Here is a 19457-nt window from a genome sequence, read left to right on the forward strand (position 1 = left end):
ATGAATCGTGTTTCACGACAGCCAGTATAGCTCGAAAAAAAAGCTGCGGGAAATCATTACAGAGAAAACCTCAGTGATATATGTTTATGCATTAGTAATGCCGCACTACCCGGGACTATAGTGCGGTAGTTACTATCTTGCATAAGCGCCTTAAGTTTGTACACGATTTTAGCGCTTTTATAGCTCATTTTCCTATTAGCTAGACAATAGGTATTCCCTTTTGCAGGTTCAAGTGCATCTTTGTTGGGATAATGAAAAATTGCTTCTCGCATTACGTTAATTTCTAGTGAGAAAAATGTGGCTCCATCTTATCTTTCCAAGCGATCGTCAAGATCGCAGTATAACGTGAGTCGCGAGACAAAATGCGACAACGCTTATCGCTGAATCAGTCATGCCGCTAGCCAATTGTCAAATCACGATTATTGTTCTGTCAATTGATAGTTTAGTAGGTAATCTGTGACACAAAGTATTTCAAAAATCCCACTTTACTGCTTCGTTGCTAATTTTCGTTCGTTCACCTACTAATAGTGTCCCATACATTGAATTTTCATCTCAAATTATCAATTTACAACTTTTTATTTCCTTTGTAAATTCTGCCAAAATAAATGTCTACGCAACAGTCCCCGTGAGTTCAGAGATATCACCTAACGCCAAGCATGATTAAATGTCCTACAACCAAGAACTTTTTTGTTAGTCCTACAACACGAATACTCGTTCAATTTTCTTATTACTATCTTATCCTCGTGTATTTTGATACAAATTATTCGAGAAGGTAAATTGTTACAAACTTTCTTTGGGCAGTGTAGTCTAAATATATCGTGACATAAGTGTTAGGGTCATTTTTCTGTTGAATTGTGTCAATGCTACTATAGTGTCCAATAGGCTGCGCAAGGTTTTCAAAAAACAACTAAATTTTCAGCATCTCTGGAAAATTTTCCATGCGACCATCTTGCTATTTGTGATTAGTTTCTGTCGTTTTCTCCGGTACTATTTTTCTCGTTTAATTACCAAATGCGTAGTTTAAATAAATCTCCAAAAAAGGAATTGCAATCAGCAAGACGGTTTATCTTCTGTTTCCTGTGTGAGCTACTATTCATTTTCGGAAGCTTTTGTTTATCATAGTTAATGTTGAAATATTTATTACTTTTATCTTATCCTTTACCATCCTTACCTTTGGATTTTCATGTAATTATTTAGGAGGCCGTATTTCAAACTTATCTTTATGATGAGGAAGAGTCTCAGTGATTTTGGAAAAAGTTATACTTCTTCTTCTTCTTCTTCTTCTTCTAGCAGCATAGAGTAGGAGTGGCTCTCTCTGTATCAAGAATTTCTCTCCACTGTGCTGGGCTACTCGCCGCCAATTCGTTGAGCGTCTCGACAGACGTCAGTCAGCTTTAACCTGGTCGAGTCATCTCCCAGATAACACAAGATTGTAATAGAAAGTTCACATAAAGTCGTGTGCATGTCAATTTTACATTGGAATGGAACAATAAGTTGTTTTGCAGTCGTGCGTGTCCTCATACAACGTGACTGTGAATTGTAAAGCAATATTAAGTTATATCTTAATCATATATTCTGGAGTATTAAGTTGCGTGTTCTAAAAACCACACAAGATTACAAATGGTTGTCAAAATTTTCGCACGTATATAGCCTGCACTTTGGTACTTACAGTGACACATATATATTCGAACAAAAATCATGTTATGCTTGCAACGGCATATACCGTTAATACAATCAAACTAATACCATGTGTGTGTCATCATGACTTAAGTCTTACTTGACGTAGTTTCATTTTCGTATTGTGTCTCGCTCAGTTTGCACGTACCAATGTTCGAATTACGGTCGTTGATAATAAATAAATGCCGAAACGCTGCTTCATGCGGTACTGCAAAGAGGATTTGCATACTATACAGGACAAAAAGTTGCCGAGACGGAACTTGTTGAAAACCGCAAAAAAAACGGAAGAAAACGAAGCGTTAGAACTGCAGAGATCAAAAAGGTTCTTCGAGAGCGAATTCGTCGCAGTTGTCACCGATCCGCGCGGAAAATGGCAGTTATGCTGCATATCAACAGAGAATTTCTTCATCGAATTTTGAAAACAGATCTGGATGTGAAAGCATTCAAAAAACATAAAATCCATGGATTAACGGAAGCAACAAAACAAAAAGGGCAGGAAAGATGCAAACTGCTGCTCCGTCGACACGCTGATTCATACCTTGTTTGTTCTTCAAACCCCGCATCATGCTCAAAATTATCGGTTGTGGTCGGTTTCGATCATGGACGTTCCAAAGCACAAACGGAATGTTCCACGATACCAAAATTCATCAGCGGTCATAGTATGGGAAGGCATTTCAAAGAAAGAGAAACATCCTCTTGTATTTATTGAGAAGGATGTGAAAGTCAATGCAAAAGACTATCTAGAAATGGTCTTCGAACAAAATTTAATGTCTTACATTCAGGGAATATATGGTGAAGAATATTACTGCTTTCAACAGGATGGAGCTCCTATCCACACTGCAAATCTTGTGTAGACGTGGTGCAAAGCCAATCTGACGGATTTCATATCGAAAAAGGTATGACTTCCAAGTCCTCCTGATTTGAATCTCTGGATTTTTGTATATGGGGGTACAGCTCAAGGATTATGAATATCATAATTTGGATAAATTTAAGTTAATTATCAACAAGATATGGGATGACATTCAGTCGGAAGTAGTGCGCTGCCCATAAACGTACAACAGTCCCATATGACTTTTCACCATTTTTGAGATAAACCTGGGAATCATCTTTAAATTACCTATTCTTTCAATATTTCAAACAAAAAAGCTATGTTTGTTCCCAAAATGTTGAAAAAAATATTAAACTATGTCAGTCCCATATTACAAATAAACGCATAACAGTCACAGTAGTGAAAATATATGAATAAGCATTTGATTTTGGAAATTTCTGAATCGATTTGACTGCAACAACTACCAAACGAAAGATTTTATGGCCTACAAGAACACTATTGAAGAAAATTTGGAGCGGATAGACGATTCCGAAGCTATAGTCGGAACAAGTTGCGGAATATATGGAACTTGAACCACAATACAATATAATACAATATAATGAATAATAATTCCATTATACGACACCTCTAAGTACTCGAATTTGTAAAACTAGACCATTGGTAGTTGCACAAAGTGTTCAAGACGTCATTGACCATATCTAACCACATATCCGGAAATGCTCCGGATACCCCTACGGGGATCAGTTTCTGAATAGGACTAAAATACAACATGTGACATCTCTAAGTACGCGAAGGTGCAAAACTAGCTCAGAATAGTTCATTTGTCGTCATATAATATGTCTAGGATCACATTGGTCACACTCGGACACGTTCTGGGAGTGTTCCTGACACAAGAAAGCGACCAGTTTCTGAGTTGAACAAAACCCCTTATGCGACCCCACGATAATAAATTACAAATAAAAGCAGAAAATGCTAGGAACTGGAAGTTTATCTTCAGAGTTATCCTTACTTCCGTAAAATTTCAAATAGTTCAGTACAGACATTTGAAACAGTTGAATTAAACGTGAACGTGAATCTTGAAAATACTCCACCGGCAGTCACCGGCAACGCAAGGATCAAGGCATGCTGTGAGTGTGACTGTTATGCGTTTATTCTTGCTTATTCAAGCACAAATAAACGCATATCAGTAACTTCGGTAGTTTTTATAAGTTTTGGAACAAATTGGAGGTCACTTGTGAACAAATTGCTTGTAAAAGTATTCTATAATGTACATTCAAGTAATATTATGATGATTTGGACCATTTGTTTCCAAAATTTACTCAATATTAAAGAAAAACTGTAGCGGTTTCAAATGCGTTTTTCGCCGCTGCAAGTTTTTGCATATGTGACTGTCTTCCATTTATGGGCAGTGCGTGCCGCATATAACGACTTTAAACAGCATTCAAAGCGTGTTATCCAGGCAAAAGGTAATTCAATAGAGCAATAATTGTTTCTTGCGTTCTGTATCTATGGGTAAACAACTTCTTAAACTAAAATTCAAAAAAAAGCCTTTATTTACAAAAATATATGACTTTGTTTTTGTTCGAATATATATGTACACTATATATGTTCTTATGTGTTGTGAAATATCACTTTTTTGAACATACATTATTTCGTCTGAAATTGAATAAAAAGAAGAAAACTCATCCAATTTAATTCTACTATGTATATTTTATTTACGACAGATACGTATTTCGCCTACGAGTTGCAGGCTTCCTCAGTGTCTGTTTTCGAACACAGACACTGAGGAAGCCTGCAAGTCGTAGGCGAAATACGTATCTGTCGTGAATAAAATATACATAGTAGAATTAAATTGGATAAGTTTTCTTCTTTTAATTTAATTTTAGGTTTCGTTTTCTACTAAGACACTCCAAAAACTTCAGTCATTATTTCGTATTTCTCTACGTTGGGCACCTCAGTTTCTCGATTCCGGGTTTCACTGCACAGTCGTCCGACATTCTTGCGATGTGGCCAGCCCACCATAGCCTCCCGATTTTCGATGGGTATCTCTACAAGCAGTGCTCGTTGTTCATACGCCTCGGCCATTTTCCGCTTACCATTTGTACTCCGCCAAAAATAGTCCGTAATACCTTACATTCAAATGCGCAATTGCACACAAGTCTTCCATAAGCAAAGTTGCAGTCTCAAGTCCGTAGAGGACTACCGGTCTGATTAGCGTTTTGAACATCGTCAGCTTTGAGCGGCGGCGTATGTTCCTTGATCGAAGCGTCTTGCGGAGGGAAAAGTAGGCCCTACTTCCAGCTTGAATGCGTCGTTGAATCTTCTTACTCGTATGGTTATCGGCGGTAGCCAGAGGTCCCAAATATACGAACTCATCACTTCCAGATCATCGCCCTCAATAGCCACTGTTCGTGGGAGGCGAACGTTATTTGTTCTGGAGTCTCTTCCTATCATAGGGTACGGGAGGGTATTTTCAGCCCATTAAGCGGTAGCCTAAACAATATTCAGGAATTACGTTGAAACTATATTCATTCCAGACAAGATTTTTACCACCAGAAGCAAGTGGTTGTCACTCAAATACTAGCTATGCCAACACGATAGAAGAGTTTCAGGCGCAACTGCATCACATCTTGGTAGTAGTGTAAATAAAGCACCATATGCTGAAATTAAAAGCAAAATGCTGCAGATTGCTAGTGAATGAAAATTGATTTATATTTTCATATCAGAGGAAAATTTTTGTGTTCTTCCGTGATGAAAAGAAGTAGAATTGTTCTGTGACATTGTCTTATATCGTGATCATAATTGTGTGTTTTCCAAACTATCATCAAGAGCGGATACGCGTAAGCGATTGCTGCTGGTTTTTTTTCAGCCTGATTACGTGCCAGTGGAAAAACAATGGTTTTGATGTTTATTGAATAAAATTTAGCAAATTACTTACATTTCTATGAAAATAATTGTAACACATTAAAGCTTGTGCTACATTTCGTTTCAGTATTGTTATATAGCGGCAAAGTTTTTATTTGGGAAAGCGCAGCAAAAAAAGGTAATGTACGCCGAATTTAGTAGCGTGCTGGAAATACCCTCACGTACCCTATATTTGGTTTTTGATGCATTGATTTGTAACCTAATCCTCCTAGCCTTCGTTTTGAATCTGGCGTAGATTGCGTCCACCGGCTTAAAGTTTCTAGTAATTATGTCAAGGTCGTCTGCGAAGGCCAGCGGTTGGCTACTTTTGCCGAGGATCGTTCCTCTCGTTCTGAAATGCCCGCTCGGTGGATCACTCCTTCAATAGCGATGTTAAAGAACACACTGGACGATCCATCCCCTGATCGAAACCCTCTGCGCGATTCGACACAACTCAAGAGTGCCCCGGGAGCACGCACATCATTCGCTCCATGCTAGCTTTGATCAGCCGCGTCAGTTTGTCTGGATAACCGTTCCCCTGCATTATCTGCCAAAGAGTTTCGCACTCGTCTGTATCATATGCTACCTTGAAATCCGCGAAAATATAATATGTGTGGACACGTTGTATTCCCGCCATTTCTAGAGGATTTGGGAAAGTTGTTAATTTTAGAGATATGTTTTGTGCTATAAACTGTTGATCCCATTAAAAAAAGACTTAGACTTAAACGTTTTTTCTAAGACATTACGCTTCTTTTTGTCGACAGACTTCGCCGCCGTCTGTAAGAGTACAGGACAGTTACGGGGCAAGAGCAAAAATCCTACTGACTCTACCTAGCAGCACCGCCTAGCCGAGATTTGAACATATGACGTTGAACCCAGAATCATTATTAATTAAAGGCTGCTCAATATCTAGCAGGTGTGCTTCAGTTACTTCACTATTCGTAGATTTTTAACTGTATTCTACATTGTAATCCGATCTATTATAATTAAAAATGCAATTCTGCATTTTAATTAAACGCTGCCAGATAAGTAAATAAAAGCGGACAGCTGTAAAACTTGTAGTGCTAAAAAAGTAGATATTATTATTTTTGAAAATATTCTATGTGTCGACTCCACACACTGCAGGAAAATATTGTAGTTTGTGCGAGTTCATCACTTGATAAAATGCGAGTTAATGAAAAATTGCTTTAATTTAATACCATGTCTTATTTGTATCATTTTTAATGCAATCTCTAAGAAAACAAGCAGTTTTACTACCACAGACTTAAATTTGATCAGCTGTAAACGTTTTGCAAACTACGATTGCAAACTTTGTCATTTTCTCCACGATTTTTGAAGATTTAAATATTTTGAAATTTATTTGATAGAGCTTACTATTTATTCAATCAAACGGAACAGAGTCGGAGTGAGATTTCGAACTTACCATTCCCCCGCAAAACTATTCGTTTTTGACAATATAAAATAGTTTGCCTACCAGAAATATGCTGAAATGCTAATAAACATATTTGTTATAAAGGACAACAATACTTATTAATTAACTTCAATTACTGATTTGTGCTAAGAACTGGTACAAATCTTCGTTCCTACAACAAGGATATAATATCTAATCCGAAACCGGTCGGCGGAAAGGTAATACATCCTTATTGTAAGAATAAAACATAGAGTGGCCTATTTGCTTAAAAAAGTCATTATTTTATGAGGCATAAAAGGCAACATAAAAGGCAACAATTTGGGTTGTGTATGAAGTATTCAATATTATTTTTATGCTATTTGCTACCCTATATTGGCAAAACATGGTGCAGAATTACAAGAATAGTTTGATTATTATAGGCTTCATAGAAGAAAAATACCTAACGCAGCACTGCGCCAACCATGCGGTCGTGTCTATGATGCAACCCTTCTGATTTTTGGACTGACAATACTGTATTAAACGATAATTTGGTCAATCTGTTTCGTTCCAAGTCGTTACAAGAAGAGAAGATTCAGATATTCAGGATAAAAAATATCCTTGATTTAAAATATATCTTAACCCCCCAGCTAGCACCAACTCGTATATCAATGTACGAAAATTATCGTAAATATCTCCTAACAAACTCGAAATCGTAACTAAAGCTGGATAAAGTGGGACCAAGTTGATTTTCTATCGTATATAATGATAATAACTGACATACATACGATTTGAGCACAAAATCGCGCTTAATCGGATATTATCGTATATAAATACTTATATAGTCGTAACGCTCAAAATTATTCGTAATCAAGTATAACGCCCTCAAAAAATTACGGATATGCCAATTTTGCGCATCAAATACGATTTATTAGCATGTATATCTGTACGTAATGCTAATTTTTATCTTTTTTATGCATATGAAAATGCTAGCTGGGCCTTGAATGCGCACGCTGAAAAAATTCATTTAAAAAGAAAACTTAATTATCTAAAGGCGGTAAACATAATTTACTTTGAGGATGTTTTTCACTATGTTATTTTAAAACAACATTGCGCATTTAAGGGTTAAGCGTCGATAAGTAATAAATAGTGACACAAATCATGTAAACTGTTTTGTAAGTTACAAAAAAAACACGTTTACAACAAAAAATAGAATTGCTCTCGACTAAATTTACAATTTTTTGTGGTTGTTTTGATTGGATACTGAAGTTTTTGGAGCGTCCTAGTAGAATACGAAACCTAAAATTAAAAAAGAAAAAAACTTATCCAATTTAATTCTACTATGTATATTTTATTCACGACAGATACGTATTTCGCCTGGATAATAAGAGGAAGCCTGCAAGTCGTGGGCGAAATACGTATCTGTCGTGAATAAAATATACATAGTAGAATTAAGTTGAATAAGTTTTCTTCTTTTTTAATTTTAATTTTAGGTTGATAGGATAATCAAAATCAAATAAAATCAGGAAACTTCGTTATATATAAAATTGTCGTTTATTGTATGCATGGCCAAACCAGAGTCAAAAATTATTAAATCCGTGAATTCATACGATAGGAACAAGAATGATAGTGGATTGCCAGCTGCTGCTGTTGCTGCTAAACGATAGTCACATTTTTTATCGCCCAACCGACATCCAAATCATGGTTCTAGATGTGCAACTTTTAATGCGCTGATCAACCGATTCCGCATCTTCTGGTCCGAAGCATCACCCAAAGCCAAAATACACATAATGTATTCAAGGCTGCGAGCACATTCGAACTATAGAAAAACCGAAATAAAATTGCTTGGGAGAATCCAGAAAGCGTCATTGTATAGCATGTAGCTTCCTGGTTTCTATGAATAGCCCACGGAAATTAGAATTTAACTAATGAATTACCTGCTTGATTGCAACAGCTTGGCGTTATGTTTACCAGCAAAAACTTTGCGTTTTTCCAGCCACAGTGGTTGTTTGTAGCTATTAACTTTTTAACATATAACAATAAGTGTGTTTGAATTTTTCTGGATATGTTTTTACTGTTAAATAAACAGTTAAATAAGGTTGGAAAAACAGCACTCAAAACTGTTAGCAAATGATTAAACAAATCATAGTGTGATGTATTGTTTTGCGGCGGAAGTGTTAGAACTGTTTGTTATCAGGCATTTTTCATTTAGTGTGAATCAAAAGCATTGAGCACATCAGAACATAAAAAGAGTAATAAAACGTAGAACCTCGAAAGTTAATGATAGATTAATAGATTCGATTGTTAGTTTATAACGTTTTATAGCGTATTAGAATACCTACAATAAAAAAATTGATTGGAGAACATATGTAACGTACAATTTACTTTATTCTAAATGCAATGTTCCAGGAAGTACATATTCAGCAAAAATAACATGTACCTACACATACATATAATTAAACATCTTTATTAGCAAGGAAAAACATATAGGGTAGGAGCACCAGTAATAGTGGGTGTACCATTAATAGTGGTAAAATAATGTTTGTCATTGTTTTCGCCTATTTTGGAATTATATAGTAATGTCAGATATTTTATTGTTACTCTCTAGAAATACGTCTACGATTTGGCTAACTTTAATTGCTTCTAAAACTCATAATAACAATGACTTTTTATTAATTTCGTTCGACAATCATAACTCTCCGCTACTGGAACAATTTTAGTATCCCTATTCCAGTAATAGTGACAACGTGCGATCAAAGTTTTACGTTAAGATTTGAAGCAATTTTCTAAAAAATAATAAAAATGTTTTTTTCAGACTGATACATGAGTAAGAAAATGAACAACTCACATATAGATGAACTATTTCAAAGGCAAAAATTGAAATTCCACTATTACTGGAACATTTTCCACTATTGCAGGAACATTACCGCTATTATTGAAGCAAAGCACGTTACTAAACTTTTCTATTTTTACATTTATTTTTTATTGGGATGCTGTAATTTTCTGTGTAAATTAGAAAAAATGGTTTTATTATCATATATATAGAAGTATTTGCTCAAATACCGTGAATTCGGGTGAAATTGATCACTTTTTCGAGTATTTTTTAAATATCTTTGAATAGAAACATATTTAGGAAGATGATTCAATTTTAAAATAAGTACTGTAGTGCTGGCTACACGACAGTATCATCTATATCTTATATAAATAGTTTTATTTTAGATAAAACTTAATGTAATCGTGAAATTGAAAATTTACAAATAACGGGTGAAATTGATCACGTAGAAATCAAGACGATATTGCTATTAAACCATACGCTCTGACAGCAATAACCTAACGTGCAGTATAAAATCTGGCGTAATCGAGATATTGCCTGTATGTAGGCAACAATGTCGCGTACAGCAACTAGCACAAAAATCAAACAGTCAGCTCTACATTAGCATGGTTGATGCATCTGCTAAATAAATATGAACGATAGAAAAGATATTAAGCCAATTTTAGCATCGTAATCGTTTGTTTTTGTTTAAATTGCTGTATATATGTGTAAATGTACGATTTTCGTATACAATCTTCACCAATCTAGTGAAACAAATAATTTAATTCTCCTCATATACGGGAGCTTGACTGTCTCTTTGAATGTGTAGTTGCATTTCGCTATGTAAGCACAAACCGATCTCTTGCACTCTCATGCAACTGCCATATGGAGCGTTTGTAAAATTTGTGCGAAGTATTGTCTGTCTTTTGCACCCTTTTATAAATCTCCATTCTGCTTTACAGAAAGAATAAACTTTCGCAGGTGGCAGTTCCATTTCGCACCCATAGCGATCTAGAAATCTATGTTGCCTCAGTTCATGATGTTATCAATCGTTTTATTTCGTAAAAGGTCAAATCAAACAATTTCTGTCGCATAATTTTATTCATGGAAATTATCAAAGCACAGCCAGATAATTAGAGAATCGAATTAGTTCTATCAAAATTTCCTTCTGCAACGAAATTTGTGTTAACAGCAAGGAGTTTTATCGGGCATGTTGAAAATTGCGATTCGATCAAAATAGTAAATTTTAAAAAATCAAGCCATTTACAAGATCAATCTTGCTGAAAGCCAAGTGACTTTGACCTGTAACTCAATCTTTATATGGATGGGTGCATATTCAGCTTTATGAATCAGTATAAACGTAGAATAAAGAGTTTTTTACTCGTTAGTCCAAGCTGATCAATTTCACCCGACTGATCAATTTCGCCCGAATCGACGGTACCCGAAATTAATATCATTTTTTGTACTTATTTACCGCACTAGTGCTTAACCCATTATACCACTATGCTGAACTCTGCTTTACCGTTTATAAAGCCTGTATCCGGGATTGTTATAAGAATGGTCGGGGTACTGTACAGAACGCACCAGCGGGGTAGGATGGCACGTGCTATTAATTGTTTAAAAATGTGGAAACTATTTTATAAAATTATAAATACTCATTTTATTTTGGTGTAAAACACGCTGATTCATACTTTTGCTTGCACGTAAAAACACCAAACATAACAGCATTCAATGAAATTGAGCGATTATCTGCCATCTTATTCCACGTTTATTATTTACTAGCTGATTACCCGATCTTACTCTGTGTCCCTTTGTCTCTCAATCACTTGTACATCTGTTATAGTAACAAAAATTCTCATAATGCAAGAAATAAAACTTTAATTTCATTTGAATGTGTCTACTGCCTTTGTCAGTTCCCCTCATATTGTCTCCCAGCCACTTGTAAATCTGTCTTCTTCTCGGCAATCTCTATAAATCGACATAACATAAATCCTTTTTAGGTTTTTGAACCTCCCATGCTATTCCCCCTTTCAGAAATCCAGCAACTTGGACAACTGCTATCGCTCCAAATGCAAGAGAAATGCACTCCTTTACACATTTGAACTTTTTTCTCTCCTTGTAAGAGACCGTCTCCCTCTCGGTTTAAATGCAAGAGAAATGCAACATATTTCCCGAAACCGGTCGGTTTAAAAGGTAAACTATCCGTTTTGTAAGAACTATTAGTGTTGTGTTCCGTTAACTAAATGTTGAGAAATGCAACCCCTTTTGCTTTTTTGGGCATCCCCCCTTGTTAGGGAAACCCCCTCATTTTGTCAACCTCCCAATGCTGATTGCCTTATGTCAAGGAATATGTGCGGCAAGTTTGATAAAGAACCGTCCAGGCGTTTCAAAGTTAGAGCCTCCCGCCCTGTTATGAATCCCCCCCCCTTTTGTCAATCCCTTTAGTTTTGATTCTCTGATGTCAAGGTATATGTATACCAAGTTTGATGAAGAACCATCCAGGCGTTTCGAAGTTATGGCTCCCCCCCTGTTAGTGTAGATTCTCTTGTATCAAAGTACATGTGTGCCAAGTTTGGTGGAGAACGGTTGAGGCGTTCTGGAGTTATGGTGGAACATACAAACATACTCACTTTTATATACATACAGTCAGTCCACAATCATGGGTCACACACAATTGTGGGTCATTTTAGCTTTAGTTGCTAATTTCTGTTTAAATATGACTTAATGATTGATCAAATTATTAGTGCTACCTATGAGTAACGATTTTATCAATCAATTAGTGAAATATTCATGCATTAATCGGACTGACTGTACATAAATAAATAAATAATCATGGTTTTCTCAAAGACTATTATAATCCATGATACAGGATGAATAGTAATAACTGTCAGTGTTCTTTTAACGTGTTTAATTAAAAATGGGATAATCACGGATGTGTCTGCATATTTTTCGTTTAGAGTCTATTCAAATGTCAACACAGCTTGCAAGTTTGTTTTGAATTTTCGTTCGTTTAAGAGTCGTGGTAATCATGGACGCACAAAAAAGGGCCATGTGATAAGTCTGGTTTTGAAAATTTTTCATCCGTGTGACATTTTAAAGAAACAGAAACTCGGGATAAACGAAAGATTAATCTTTCGTACCATCAAGCGACACAAGGAAACTGATTTCCACACCGCACTGTAAGGACACCGGAAGCCATCAAACGAGTAAGAGAACGAATTCGACGGAAACCAGATCAGTCTGGACGTAAGATAGCCAAGGAACTGAGAATTTCGCAGTCAACCATGAGGAATGTTTTAAAAGGTGATTTTCGACTGATTCCATACAATCGGCAGCTGCTCAATCGGCACGGTGAAATACTGTTTTGGATGAAAAAATGTTCCTGCTACAGGATCACAACCAACAAAATGATCGGATATATGTAGCATTTTTAATGCTCCTCGGAACCAACCGGCTTTTCAAAAGTTCCAGGATGTTTCCAGGGGTATGATATACATATTACAAAAATTTGAAGGTTCCAGTGCTGTTCATTCAACCTGCTGTTGAAATCAACACTTAATATTACATCGAGTTTGTTTTCAAGAACCATTTGCTTCCCATGGTCAACCACTACAAGAATGCATCATACTGCTTCCAACAAGATTCTGCACCGTCTCACCAGGTGAAAGCTATACATGCTTGACACGAGGACAACTTTCCGAATATTATTTCTTCGAAAGAGGGGCCTGCTTTTCCGCCTGATTTAAATCCACTCGACTTTTATGCATGGGGTTACATGGTAGAGAAACTAGGGAGCACCAAAGGATTGACTTATCCCTTGAACAAACAAGTATTTTATAAGTGACCTTCCTTACCTTTCATTAAAAAGTGCCCCTTCGAAGAATACGGAGACATTCCCAACCAACACAACATTTGAAATGACTGTTATAGCGTGCGAAGAATGGGACAGTGACTATTATGTCAGTTTGTTTGTGACAATACTTTGTAAACATTTCTAATAATTGTTATTTATGTGCTCAACCAAATGACATAAATGTCAAAGTTTTACTTGCTACACTCATCATTAGTAGTATATCTAATTTATATTTCCTACCAGGTGTACAACCTGGTACTCGATCAACGTGACGGGCCTTATTCTGAGTTAATGGTTTTTATTTTATAGCCTCTTTCATTACCATTTTCCGAGACACTTACAAATGACACTTACAAATCCATGCATATAATCCATTTAATTGTTGTCTATTCGAAACTGGATCGTGACCAACGACGTTGTGAAAAATGTTTGTATTTTTTTTGTGATTTGGTATACGTTCATTTATAACGAGAGTCTAAAAACTGGTTTAAAATGACTTAGATCAATAGTTTTCGTTATATTTTCCTAATATATTCTCAAAATTCACGTATTGGATGTATAGATGTTTTTGCAATTACTCAGATTCTAATTTATGACGAGATGACTGATTCTTGCGAGAAAATTTCCATCGAAATTGAAACACTTTCTGCCTTGCATGAAATTGAGGTGCAGTCGAAATATGCTTGAATTTACAGAAAACGAAGCTAACTTCTGATAACCCCTGGGAAAGGTCGCATAGTTAGCCGGCAAATCATCACAAATGCATCAAAACTTTCGTAGAACCGATTAGCAAGAACCAAGAACGTGGTGTGCCGTTTATAATTGGGTGAAAGTCTACTTTCATTGCAACACGATAAGGCAGCAATTGAAACTTTAAAAATGAGACCTAATTTGACACCCCTTTTTTTCTTAATTCAGTGTTCTTTCCTGTGTTTATCATGATTCGCATTACGCTCCTTATGCAGCAAGGATAACGTGCTCCTTGGCTTGCCTTCTTGCTTGATAACGTGCTTTTGGCATCGTTTTGTTGTTTGTAGTTCTACTCGGTCTATCTTCTTCGCAATTAACGTGTGACATAAGATATTCATCATGCAGGAGAACCAAGATTCATAACTGTGCGCAGTCATGTCCAAAACCAATCAGCGTCAACTCAGGAGCAGGTGAAACTGCTTGATTATCATAAAAGTTTAGTACAAGAAAACTCTCACGACTGCCTGCAAAGTGCAAACCAAGCATCGCAACCGAGTAGAACCCATCAACTGTGGACCAACCGGAGTGGATCATCAACTGCGATTGACCCAGATCTCGTTGACTCTCGGATCGGTCGCCTCCACGCAGATCTAAGTCAAATGATAACGATTGATGGCCTTACCTGGACATGCTTCATGTACATACTGAAGCAGCTAAGCTAAGAGGTGTGCGTACTTGAGCGTCTGTACCCCAGATGAGGGGCGGCTCACACAGCGTCTGTCTCGGAACGAGCGGCTGATTATGAAATGCGGTATCCCGCAAGCTATCCCTAAGATGGCAGACCCATCAACGGGATGTAGTAGGTATCGCAACCCCGGTAAGGTATTATACCGAAACTCTCACCTATCACGAACAACGAAGAAGGAAATACAGGACGGAACAATCGGTATAGGACACGATAAGGAACCACGAAACGAGTAATGGATAAAAATTGGCAACTTGGTACCTGGAATGTTCGAACTCTCCATGAACCGGCACGTGCTGGCTTGCTTGCTCTAGAGCTGCATCGACTCGGAGTGGAGATTACTGCTATACAGGAAGTTCGATGGCCAAATTCCGCAGAAAGGGAGTTCCGTGCAGTCACTACTTTCAAGTACCACATCTACTACAATGGCGGTAGAAAAGCAGAATATGGTATTGGTTTTCGTAGTGTTGGGAAAGTAAAAGCAATGAGTTATCCGGTGGAGGCCCGTAGATGACCGTTTATGTGTGTTGAGAATAAGGGGAAAATTTTCAACTACAGTCTAATCATCGTCTTCGCACCGACAAACGATAAATCCGATGATCCGATGATCCGACGAGTTCTACGACAGGTTCGAGAAAACCTATAGAGAGTGCCCAAAACATGACGTGAAAATCAACATCGGAAATGCAAATGCGCAGATCGGGAGGGAGGAATTCTTCCGTCCAGTCATTGGAAGATATAGCCTTCATCAGTTGACCAATGATAGCGGTCTGTAGCACATACTTTCCACTTTGAATATCCGGAAACACACCTATAGGCATCCAAATGGAGACTCTAGCTATCAGATCGATCATGTCTTGATTGACGGTCGACACATTTCGGTGACATTGATGTACGGTCTTTTCGGTGACCAAATATCGACACTGACCGCTATCTCGTGGTGTGTAAGATTTGTGCAAGGCTGTCGAACACGGCGAAGGCTCGCACTGAGAGGACGCTGCGTTTCAACATCCAGAGGTTGACGGCAGATGGGGTGGCAGTGGAGTTCGCAAGAAAGCTTGATCAACGAATCGCAGTCAAAAACGCGTCGAAACAGAGAAAGGTGCAGAGAACTTAGAGCTGCAGAAAAAAGAACCCATCGTTTAAAAAACCGCGAGTACAAGGAGTACACGCTCGTCGGCGCGGAGGAGCAAGACGCCAGCAACGACACACGGAATTTCTACAAAACGGTGAGATGCAGGAATTTTGCCATGCCTGTGATGTGCAATGATAGTGCTGGCAACCTGCTTACTGACAAAACGGCGGTAGCAGCTTGTTGAAAGGAGCACTTCCAGACACTGTTGAATGGAGAGGTAAATGCGGAGATCAGCAGGGACAGGATAAGAATTGTAAGCGATGGTCAAGCTGTGGAACCACCAACACAGGAGAAGGTTAAGAAGGCAATCAGTAAACTGAAAAACATTAAGCTGCTGGGAAGAACGGTATCCCGGCCGAACTTCTAAAGCGGTGAGCGAGCGGCTGTACGAGTCATCCACCGGATCATTCTCAGGATCTGGGAGAAAGAACCAATGCCAGAGCAGAGGAGTGGTTGGATGGCCTCATTTGCCCAGTTTTTAAAAAGGGGCATCGACTCGAGTGTAAAAGCTGTCGAACAATTACATTACTCAATTCTGCCTATAAGGTGCTCTCCCGTATCCTGTTCTGCAGACTGAGAACGTTAGCGGAGTCCTTCATCGGCGAGTACCAAGCTGGTTTACGTGAGGGTCACTCCACGATGGATGAGATGTTTACAAAACAAGTTCCGGGAGTACAACTTGCAGACACATAATCTGTTTGTGGACTTTAAAACGACGTCAGATTCAGTCAAACGAAATGAGCTGTGGCAGTTAATGCTAGAACATGGTTTTCTGACGAAACTAATTACGCTGATTCGTGCGACGCATGATGGGTCCAAATGATGCGTTAGAATAGCGGATGAGCATTCGCACGAATAGTTTGTTTCGAACGAATCGGAAAGCACTATTCTGATATTCGAATAAACAAAAGAAAGGGGCGTTCGAACGAACTTAACTTTCGAACGAAAACAAGAATAAGGGTGAATGTTATTACCCTGATCTTCACAAAGTTACTCGATTGAAAGAATTGTTATAAAAATTATTATAATTATTGTCAGAGCCAGAGCCTTGCTGAAGTTCAGGCTCTTTTTGGCGCCTCTAAGACCTCTGGGTTGGGGGCCAATCTGGCCAACCGCCATCTGTGATCCGCGAGTAAGATTATAAAACTTCTGAATTCACGCCGTATACAGTGTTCTTAAAACCTACAAGAATGCATTAACTCGGTAATCAAACGTTGAAACTATCAACTTGACGAAACAGTTCAGTACCGCCCGCAGCACAGTAAAAAGAATTCGCGTTCAGGAAGGTTTTTAGTTTTTACGTAGTCTTATCGAGCCAACAAGCAACCTAACCGGCCCCTTAAACTACATAGTTGACTAAAATCCATACTCTGAAGCATTATAACGAATGCTTGTCATCGATCGACGAATAGCTTCTCTTGGATCGGCAAGGTATCTACAGTTGTGGCCGGAAAACTTAGATGTTCATTACAGAAAATAAGAAGAAACCGGTTCTTTACGAGGAGTGCCTCCAGAAGCGAGTTTTGTCATTCACCCCGTGATGTTTTGGTCAGATCTTCAAGGCAACAAGGTTGTGCAGCACCGGGGAAAGACCTTAACCTACCCAATTGTCCCCAGTTCCGAACAACTGGGAAATGTTAGGCCATCTCTGAAGGGAAAAGTGAAGGCGCAGGATAAAGTGATCAAAAACACCACTCAAATAAATAAGATGGTCAAAAACATAGGAACGAAGCAATTATGCACCCCGTAATGTGCGAAATTTTAAGAATGGATAATAATCTAAAGTGGAAGGCTAAAACTAATGCGACCTGCCAGAAAGTTTCTTTAGAAAAGATCATTATTATCGTATCAAGGAAGTAAGTCTTATTTAAGAAAAAATTAAAAGAGAGCAGAGTTTTTAATTTTTTCAACAGACGATTAACATGAATTTCTAGCACGGTGAAACGTCACGCCGCAGCATAATTATTTTTGTCAGCGTCGTTTGTAGCTCACAGGCAACAAAGATTTTAAAATTATTTCGGAAGATAAAACCAGATAGTTCTCCGCGGGGAATAGATTGATCAGAGTGTATCGCAAATCGTACTGTACTTCTATAACTTGAAACTAACAAGTGAGCTGACCCACAGCGGGAAAGGAATGTAGCAGCAAAACAAACTTGTCGGAAACTTGACTTTCATCGAATCTGCTATGGTCCGATTCAAGTACTTGGGCATTTTGAAGGTAATTTGAAAGCGAGTGTGGAAAAAGACCCCCCCTAGAAACAAATTAGTTCTCTATAGGAAAAGTTCTTTTTTCTTGAAATAAGTCTTGGACGTTCAGTTGTTAGTAACGCCAATGAATACAATTCGACTGAATATATAGCATGGAAATTGATTTTAGCACTCTTTAAAAAAAGTTGTTTTTTGACAGTTTCTCACATATAAATGGCACAACTTTTTGAGCAAAGTTCAATAATAGATGAGAAACGGCCACCTTATTATTAACAAAGCTAAAAATAGGTCATAAATGAATGTATTACGAATTGTACGCTAATTAACACTCTCGAATTGGGTACCTAATTGAGCTTGATCGATCCAGCTGAGTCAAGTGTTCATGTGATTCCATTGAAAAATTATAGATAAATAGTGTATGCACAAACGCGAATCCACAATTCGCGTTACAAATCTACTTTGTACTTCAATCTCTTCATTTAACTGCTGGAAATTGACGCAGAAAGGCTTCTTAAGTAGAAACATTAAACGTTCTATGGCAACATGTCTGTTATTGTTATTGTAAATTGATTTTATCTTGCTATTGAATGGTCGACGTAAGTAAAACAGCTTTGGCAGATCATAAATCCCCTTCACTAAGGATGATTATTATGAAACATCACTATGCAGCTCTGCATTTGAATTTCCAGCCGTAACTACCTACCACTCGTCTATGTTTCCACTTGATTCCAATAAGCAAAATGCAATCTTCTCTCTAAGGACACCACTTAGGTTCAAACGCTAGTGAACCATTTGTTCAAATCCATCTGTGTCAATCAAGAACAAGTCAGCGAGCAGCAATAATAACCAGCCAGCCGCAATGCACAGCTTCAACCGACTCTCCTCGGCAAGGTAATCAAACGTAACGCGCGTAAATCTAATTTAAGCTGGCAAGCTCAAATTTGTCAGTAACTTTGCAAATCCTATTTCCACCAGCAGAAGCAACGACAATGGGACGCATTGCACCACATGTGATAAATTGTCTAACCGTTATCGCGAACAACCCGATAGAAGATCTCTACGGGAAGATTCACCTGCACACTCGGCCGTTCTAGCGTTTCTACTGTCGTTCATGCAGTAATTCCAGTAGTCGAGAGTCAACGCGAGATGCCCACTTCCGGAGGATCCGTTCCAAAAACCCGTCCGTTCAGCGTAACGGTTGTCGCGAAACTGATC

General features: G+C 37.9%; 1 protein-coding gene across 1 annotated transcript in view; it reads right to left on the reverse strand.

Moving 5' to 3' along the window:
- Positions 1–19457, reverse strand: part of LOC128734920 (solute carrier family 46 member 3-like) — a 32505-nt gene extending 13048 nt beyond the window's left edge. Inside the window, 1 exon segment of the mRNA XM_053829325.1 lies at positions 18946–19457. The gene's annotated coding sequence lies outside the window, so the exon portion shown is untranslated.

Source organism: Sabethes cyaneus, chromosome 1 (assembly GCF_943734655.1).
Source record: "Sabethes cyaneus chromosome 1, idSabCyanKW18_F2, whole genome shotgun sequence".
Taxonomy (NCBI): domain Eukaryota; kingdom Metazoa; phylum Arthropoda; class Insecta; order Diptera; family Culicidae; genus Sabethes; species Sabethes cyaneus.